This window comes from Argentina silus, assembly GCF_951799395.1.
Source record: "Argentina silus genome assembly, chromosome: 10".
Lineage (NCBI taxonomy): Eukaryota > Metazoa > Chordata > Actinopteri > Argentiniformes > Argentinidae > Argentina > Argentina silus.
The window spans coordinates 22,258,748-22,266,549 of NC_139664.1; positions in this window are offsets into that span (position 1 = coordinate 22,258,748).

Genomic DNA, 7,802 nt, shown 5'->3' on the forward strand with positions numbered 1-7,802 from the left:
ATGGGAAATGTTGCTTTTACAGTACCTTAGTAAATGGATGCTAACTTTGTTTGAGATAGTAATGTAGTGAAAAACAATCTTCCACTCTCCTGGGACCCATCAACTGCAGTCTGACATCATCTTTCAGCTTTGTCATCCACAAGATCAGGAACATACAGAGGAACCTGTTGACAAATATGAAAATCAGAGCAAAACAATATATGTTGGTCACATTCATGGAAAGGACAAAGTTTTTATTTTCCAAAAGGGCATCTCTACAAAGCTGACCACTATCCCTTTACAATTCATATATTGTTTGAAAATAAAAATAAAAATAAAAAATAAAAGCACAAATATTTTCCCTGACAATGTATAGGCACTGTAAGTTTCCATTCAGTAGAAAAAGTGAATGTCTTCTCGTTTTTTTAGAGCTCGGTCAACAAAGAAAATTCACCAGGACATGTTATTGGAAAACAATTATAATGTACAGTATATCTTACCATCTTTGCTGCACTAAAGCTGCACTAGTATCAAAGACCCATTTTGAGTTATTTAAGCCGCTTGTTAAAGCTAAGCCATGCCAATGTTTTCAAAGGGACATTTTGCAATTTGGACTCCTCTCCCTCTGTTTGCCAGTAGTGAAGAGCAAACAAGACAGAGAGAAAGTGAGTAAAAAAAAAAAATACTAAAAGCTGTGCCTCTCTTTGTCAAGTCCAATTTGGAAACAGATAGCATGGCAGTGTGAAGCTATTTAGGCTAGGTTAAAACTGCAAGCAAAGTGACTTAATCTGATCATTTCTTATCCAATTTTTTGGTTTGACTTGTTGGCACAAGTTTTACAAGTGACCCATATCAGATGTCAGTTTAGACAGATCGCATTCATGATCATTTTGCTACTACTTCTTTAAGGACCACTTTTGTTGGCTTACTTTTGTTTATATCACTTTTACAGAAACTCCCATCATACCTTACCCTACTTTTGATTTGGAGGGTCACAAATTATCCAGCCCATTTCAAGAGAATGTTAGTGGATGTATTCACTGAAAATGTTAACTGTTTTAGCGGGTCCTTTGTTATGTGATTCCTATCTATTGCTTTTTTTCTGTTATCCACATCTTATTTTAATCTAGGTTGAGTTGATGCCTTAAGTGTTTATATCATTGTTGCTATTCTTTTCTTTTTTTCAAGATTCAAGATTCAAGATTCTTTATTTGTCACGTGCATACAAGTATACAGTGAAATGCAAAAGTGACAGTGCCACAGAGGAGTGCAACAATAAGTTTAAAAATAAATAGAATATAAACAGCAGTATAAACAGCAATGTAAGCAAGGTACACAATGGAATGGCTATATACAATGGCAATGACAGGTTGACAGTACAGTTAATTACAGTGAAAGATGAGTATGCAATGGGTAATTATGTGTGTGTATGTGTTATGATGTCAGTGAGTGTGTGAGTGACTTGAGGGGGGCACTGGTGGGGTCATCGTTGATGATCCTGTTGGCATGGGGGAAGAAACTCAGTCTAAGCCTCTCTGTTCTTGCTGCATGACAGCGAAGGCGTTTGCCTGACCGCAGCAGCTGGAACAGTCCGTTTTTTGGGTGGTGAGGGTCCTTCATTATCCTACAGGCTCTGGTCCTACACCTCCTGGTGTACAGGACATGGAGGGGGGGGGGGGGGGGGGTTGGAGCTCCCATGGTCCTTTCTGCAAAGCGTACCACCCTTTGCAGAGCTCGCCTGTCCTGGGCCGTGCTGTTACCGTACCAGACGGTGATGTTTTTTCATTCATTGTTTTATAGATTTATTTTTTTTCCCCTCTGCTTTTATTTCCTTGAAATATTGTGTTGACTTTGGTCTCAGTAAGATCTCCCCTGTATAAATAAAGGATAAATTAAGAATTTGTTTGGTTGTCAAGGAAGCGTGACTGAAAGAAAAACAAAACCTTCTGAGCTCTAAAGATTTTTTTCAGACATAACACTGATGCTTTCTGTCCTTGTCCTGCAGGACCTGAGTGCAGCTTTTGATACTGTGGACCATGATATCCTTATTGATAGACTTGAAAAGTGGGTTGGCCTCTCTGGTCTAGTTCTTAACAGGTTTAGGACCTAATGTATCTAACTGCCCAGGACTATTTTGTTGCCCGAGGCAACCAGGCCGCGGAAAAATAGATATCACCTGTGACTAGTCAATGGAGCAAAAGCCGGAAGAAAGAAAACGACACTAGTACTTAACACCAAGCAAAAGAGAAAAGACACTAGTACTTAACACCAAGCACCAGGCAAAAAACTTAGTTGTCATCATTCACTCAGATCTTAATTTTGAAACCCATATCAAGAATGTGACTAAAATGTTTTGACTAAAAAATATTTTATCTCTTCAGTGTTTTATCACTTCTCTCCCAGGCTGACACTGAGAGACTAATGCATGTTTTTATTACTAGCAGGCTTGATTACTGTAACGCTCTCCTGTCTGGTCTACCAAAGAAAGCTATTGGTTGGCTACAAATCATACAGAATGCAGCAGAGTCCTGACCGAGACCACACAGAGAGCACACATCACACAAGTCTCTGCACTGGTTACCTAACCCTAACCCTAACCTACTGGAGAGTGTTCCTGGTCTTGTTTTGGAGTTTTTCTTAATCATTGTGAGCATTCTTCGGTCATCCACTGTAGATGTCTTCTTTGGCCTACCAGGCGGCACTTTCTTTCCTTTTACTGATGTTCCAAACAGTAGATTTTGGTAGGTTTAAGGTTTTGGCTATGTTTCTGATATTTCAGCTTCATAATGGCTTCCCTGACTTTCATTGACGTCTCTTTGGTCCTCATATTGACAGTCACCAATAGCAGACTCCAAAGGCAAATGCAAAGCCTAGAATCAATACTAGACATTGAGAACTCTCTTATACAAATTATGTAACAGAACACACCTGTCAAGCCAATTGTCCCATCACTTTTGGATACCCTAAAATAGGGGGACTATGCATAAAAAGTCTTGTAATTTTTGAATGGTGAAACCAATATGTACACAAATACCATAAAATAAAAGCTGAGCATATCTATTTCAACAGCAATACTAATAAATTGCTTTTGATTCTGAAATATATCCTCAATTGTGTTGGCACAAATCTAATTCTATAAGGGAACATAGGGCTAGGGGACATAGAGCTAGGGGGACATAGGGCTAGGGGGACATAGAGCTAGGGGGACATAGGGCTAGGGGACATAGGGCTAGGGAACATAGGGCTAGGGAACATAGGGCTAGGGAACATCAGGCTGAGGGAACATCAGGCTGAGGGAACATCAGGCTGAGGGAACATAGGGCTAGGGAACAGAGACATGATCCTATAAACGTTACGAGAGTACATATAGATATTTAAAGTTGGTCCCCATTAAGATACCTTATATTTAAACAATTTCCATTAATCTCCCCATTATTCATGAGCTGATCTGCTATCTGTATAATCATCAACTATATTTTGCCAAATATAGGAGATATCCTGTCATTAGTCAAAGGAGGTTGTTAGCAAGCTGAGCAACTTTGGTCATGTGACTTTAGTTAGAGTGATTTGACAACGCTACTCAGAGTGCATTCTGGGTGTCCTGGAGTCGGTTTGTGTCAATAGCCTACTGCTGAAATGCTCTGAATTAACTGAGGAACATGATAACGCTCAGAGTTTATGAACGGCCTGTTTCGCAGTTCACAGCAATGTCATTGGTGATGAAAGACAGTTACTCTCTCATTACTAAATATCACTTTCATTTTCTCTGAAATGTTTACAAAGTAGCGCAGCCAGTCCACAAGGTGGACCCCTCTTACACCCCTCTTACATTCCTTGGGGAGAAACCTGGCATGATAGTGAACATATCTTGGTTTTAAACACTTTAAATGGGCACTTCCATTTTGCTGTATGTCAGTGACTCTCAGGATAAATATGAATTATTCCCGGTATTGAAACTTGGTAGAGTTACAGGAAAATATGAATCCCTAATCTCTACGACCTCAAAGTAGCATGACGTTGAAGCTGCGCCACAATTTACAAAAAACTACATAGAGAAGATAATGTTTCCAAGCGTATTAAGCCCACCTACAGCTGTCAAGTGATGTCAAGCTTATGCTAGGTAACAAAAATGGCCCTATACTTTTGTGTTATAGGGGGGCAAAGTGGTTGTCAAACTTTGGTCAACTAACTTCCGGTTCAAGCCGAAAATCCCCATTCATTTTTTCCCATCAAATTTGTTTCTAATAGCTTATATAAGCGTTGTGTTACACATAGGCGTACAGTTTCTTGTACGATCGATCTATTTTCTGATTAATTAGCCAACTTAGACAAATTAAATGTTAATCAGACCAGAAAACGTTGTGGGTGAAGGGTAGAGAATTGGGACGCACTGTCGCAAGTGATCGCAAGTGATCAGGTGATCACCTCCCTATCAGAGTTGGCAGCAGTCAGCCTCATCTGATCCTCATGGACTACTTGACTCCAGAGCTCTGTTTATGAAAGTATTACAGCTATCAGTGCAAGTAACAATACTTACAGGTAACAATATTTCAACCATGAGTAACAACTTAGCAGTTGTATTATGTATAAACTAGTAACTAAACTATTAACTAAAAATGAACAGTCAATAAACTACTAGATCAAGGCAAACTAAATAAAGTAAAGTGTTACCAAAGGAAGACCTTCATAGTGCTTAGTGCAGGGTTTCCACATTCTCCACCAGGGGTGACCAGCACTAGCACAACTGATTCAACCATTATTATTTATTATTATTATTAATATTATTATTAATAATAATATTGTTATTATTATTAATAATAATAAACCTTTATTTAGGCAGGGGGGTACATTCAAATGATTAGTTGAGTCATGTGTGTTAGTGCTAGGCTGGAAAACAAAAATATGCCACCCCATAAGAGTTCAGAGACCCTGGCTTAGTGTTATTAGCATTATACTCAACAACCTTTTGCATTGAGGGTGCTCCTCATCATGGATTCCAATGGAAGTGTGCCTTGGAGGTCGCCATGGGCCAGATTGTACCATCTGTGCCATGTGTGGTCCTCTCTCTCTCTCTGCACCAACACTAACGCCTGACCTTACTTCCAGTGTGTGAGACTTGTGCAGCGCACCAGGGCAGTTGCAAGAGGGAGGGGGGGGCAGTTACAGGAGCAGCAGAGAGCCTAAATAGAGCTTGCTATATATACCAGCTGCCACCCTACCCCTTCCAACCATGTGTTCCCCTCTGGTCTGAAATAGCTGGCGCTTAAAGGCTGAGAAAAGCAGGTGGGCCAACGGCAGCCACACCACACACAGAGAGAGAGAGAGAGAGAGAGAGAGAGAGAGAGAGAGAGGCAGGATGGGAAAGTAGCTGTCATGATCCGTCTAGAAATCTGATATATCACCAATATACATGTCAAACAAATCTTTAGCTGAATTGGACTTAAGGTAGTAGGTGATTCTAGGTGATTTCTCTCCCGTTTCCTTTTTAATGCAGAGGACTCGTCTCCTTTTGTTGTCTGGTGGGCATTGTGTTGCCTAATGTGGTGGCTGAGGTCTGGAATGCAGGCCAGTAGATTGTGATGCAGCTGCACTTTTTGAGTGGGGTGTTAACAACTACCCTCTGCAAACTGACACTGACATCCCCCGTGGGGCAGACCTCCAACACTGATGACATACTGTACTGTTTGTTCAATGGGAACAACAAATAATTAGCAATTGTGTACACACAAACACAGACAGTCGACTGAGAATTAAACACAAACACGGTACTTTCTAGAGGTAATGCTACAACGGCAACCTCTTTGCCCTCATTTAACCCCCCCAAAAAATCACACAACACTGCATGATAGCATGAAAACCATCACTGAGCCTGATCTATGCCGTTCGCTGACGTCACCATGATAACGGGTTGGACACACGAGTCCATGAAGACCACTGAAAGCCATTCACTCAGTCCTAACCATTTCAATGTCCAGTTTCCACTGCTGTTTAATAGATCGACTTACTTGAACTTGACATGAAATGAACTAAGCACTAGGGACTGTCATCAACTTGTGCCTAAAAGCTGGGTTCAAACTAGACAAAACTTGGGACCGGTTTGTGGATTTGTTTTGCCAATTTAATTACTTTTCTACATTGATGATCAAGATAAATAAATTATGTGAAAACAACTATAACAATTAATTATACTTGTTTGCATCTAGTGTGCAAGGTCAGTTAAGCACATTAATAGTGTCTAACAGCATGAGGGTCAATTTAGTATGGTGTCATAGAGAAAAAGATGGTTCACAGTAAAAAAATAAAATAAAAAAAAATGCTAGGATTCGCTTTCTTCATTTGATTAGATTAGATTAGATTCAACTTTATTGTCATTGTGCAGAGTTCAAGTACAGAGACAACGAAATGCAGTTAGCGTCTAACCAGAAGTGCAAAAAAGCAGAAAACTGCAGTCTGAGCAGTATATACAGGTAGTGCAGCATATGAGCAGTCTAGTAGTGCAGTATAGTAGTGCAGTATAGTATAATTAGTGCAGTATATGAATTAGCAGTAGTATTATAAGCAGAATAAATAGAATGCAGTATGAACAGTGTAGCAGCGTATGAGCTGTATAGGCAATACAGTCTAGCAGTATGTATGTATTAACATATTTGGCTATTTTTATTGTCTTTTGATGTATGCAACAGGGGGATCATGCACAGGCATTCCAGAATGCTGCCTTCCTCAGTGTAACCTAGCATGTTTAAGTGTGAACCATCTTTTTGTCTGTGACACTTTCAACTACAAAGCTCTCTTTTAAGTTCAATGTAGTATGGTAACATCATCTTCATTCTGGATTCAGTAGGTTATGATTAATGGTTCATTTTACTGCATGCATAATATTATATGAGATCCATACACTGCCACTGCTATAACCTTATAATCTTAAAAATCATCTAAAAAATGTCATATACCATACATCTTGACATACTGTAGGTAAGAATATAAGAAATTGTATAATATTAAGACATATGTGGACTACTTATTATGAGATAACACGGCCATGTTTGTAGGGTCCAGATGAGTCCCTCACTCTAGACCTATATCGAGGTGTTTCATCAAACTATCCCGCTGTGGGACAAATGTGACCTGCAAATAAAAAACGTCCTGCGATACACATAGTTTATGAAGTCATGTGAATTGCGGCATCACTTCTGAAATATTTTAAGTAAACTGGTACCAATTTATAAGATTAGCATACTAGGTTGGGAAATAGATATGTTTCCCTTGGTGGTTTGATACTTGGTACAGGCTTTCATTTACAATCGTAATGATTGAATTAGTTACATGTTCTATTCGAATCCTTATCCCTTTTGAGACCTGACTTCTGGTCACAATCAAGAGGCAGCAACAGTAGGCTAATGCGTGTGTGTGTGTGTGTGTGTGTGTGTGTGTGTGTGTGTGTGTGTGTGTGTGTGTGTGTGTGTGTGTGTGTGTGTGTGTAGACACAGGTGTCTTCACATTTGTGTGTCATGGTGTCTGTGTTTAAGACAGTGTGTGTGTGTGTGTGTGTGTGTGTGTGTGTGTGTGTGTGTGTGGGAGGGGGGGTAGCTTACATCAACCAAATGCAAATCAAGATAGGCTATTCTTCTGAAAACAGTCCACGATAAGGTCTGTTACCTCTCTGAATAGTAAGTATTAAGCTGTTTGAGAGAAACAAACAACATGCCCAGTGCAGAGTGTATCCTATGTTGTTTGAAGTACAGTAGCCCAACTATTGTAGCAAGAGTCAAAACTGAGTGTGCTGGAAAACCCTATAAGTGCAAAGGTCAGATATAGAGTTATGG